At 37.9% G+C, this 1,386-nt stretch overlaps 1 pseudogene; it reads right to left on the reverse strand.

Annotated features, from left to right (window-relative positions):
• Positions 1-204: 204 nt before the first annotated feature.
• Positions 205-740, reverse strand: LOC143595562 (zinc finger A20 and AN1 domain-containing stress-associated protein 5 pseudogene; annotated as a pseudogene).
• Positions 741-1,386: the final 646 nt, after the last annotated feature.

The following is a 1,386-nucleotide window of genomic DNA, read 5'->3' on the forward strand; positions in this document are numbered from 1 at the left end:
TAGAGTTTAACGAGCTAAAATATAGAAAGCTACAAAATGAAGTTTGACTATATGTATACGTTGACTAGTCATATGCACTTTGACCCAAACTCATAACAAAAAACTCGGTCAAACCCGTCGGCTTAAACCGATACCTTCAAACACACGCGATCCAATATCTATCAATCAATCAATAACACCAAATTGTCAAATTTCATTTCTAAGAATTAATTTCGTAAAAACCAACAATACAAATTAATTTTCACAGCACAATAACTGAATATTACAAACAAGTATACGAAGAATATCAAATCCATCATATCCTAACAATTTTCGCCGCTTTAACCACCGGATTACCCTTCGCAATCGCCTCACGTCCAGCAGCCTTGTAATCATAACTACAATCATGCCGATCGGAGTACCGGTGCTCCGAGCAATACAAGTCACCGCACCGGCACCGGAATCCGGTCAAACCCACCCGTTTCCGGCACCCAGAGCACCGATTCACCTCCTTCTTCACCACCATAACCTTAACCGCTTCAACTCTCTTCGTGTTATTCAATTGTTCATCCAAAACCACCGATTCGTCGCTAAAAGACGGCGATTTCAGGGAGTTGGTCGTCGCCAGAGCTCCGACGACGGGGCCGCAGAGGGTTTCCGGTCGTAATTTGAATTGGGTTTCTTCGTTTTCGGTTCTTTGAGCCATAATTAGTGAAATGATTGAGAGAATTTGATGGGTTGAATGATGAAATTGAGGGTGGATTTAAAAGGAAGGAGGTCGACTAATAAGCGCGTGAGGAGGATCAATATTATTATTATTATTATTATTATGTTGGTGACTGAGATGTGAAATGACGGAAATGCCATTGGGTGGGAATGGGGACGCGTATGACGTGTGGTTGACTCCATCATGATTCATAATTTGTTTTGATGGTGGGAGGTTTTTGGTTGTAATGTGTGCTTTTGGAGTTGTACGCCGCCAAGGGATTTAATTATTTAAAATATAGGTTGTGAATAATGGTTTTATATTTGTTTTTGAAATGTGGTGCATCTGAACATGTTGACAGCGTTCACTCATACCGGTATTTGTAGTTATTATATAAGTTTGGTTTAAGCATCAAACTATCAAAGAACCTTCAACTTGTATACTTTGGTTTTAAATAAGTTTGATTTCCACATGTGTAGACATAGCATATATATATAAGTTGTACTAGAGAATAACAATAACTTCATACACACGTATCAGATGTAACAAGAGAAATACGATAGCTAGACTGTGTTGTAGATGTCTTTGATAATATACCTAGGAGAAATTATTGAATAATAATTTAAATAGAGAATAAAGACAACTACGTAAACACTTTCTACATGTAACGAGAGAGAAAGATGATATGATAGTCTATGTAA

The sequence above is a fragment of the Bidens hawaiensis genome, unplaced genomic scaffold (genome assembly GCF_021521415.1).
Source record: "Bidens hawaiensis isolate Kalapana, Puna unplaced genomic scaffold, B.hawaiensis_p1.1 tig00045330_1, whole genome shotgun sequence".
Lineage (NCBI taxonomy): Eukaryota > Viridiplantae > Streptophyta > Magnoliopsida > Asterales > Asteraceae > Bidens > Bidens hawaiensis.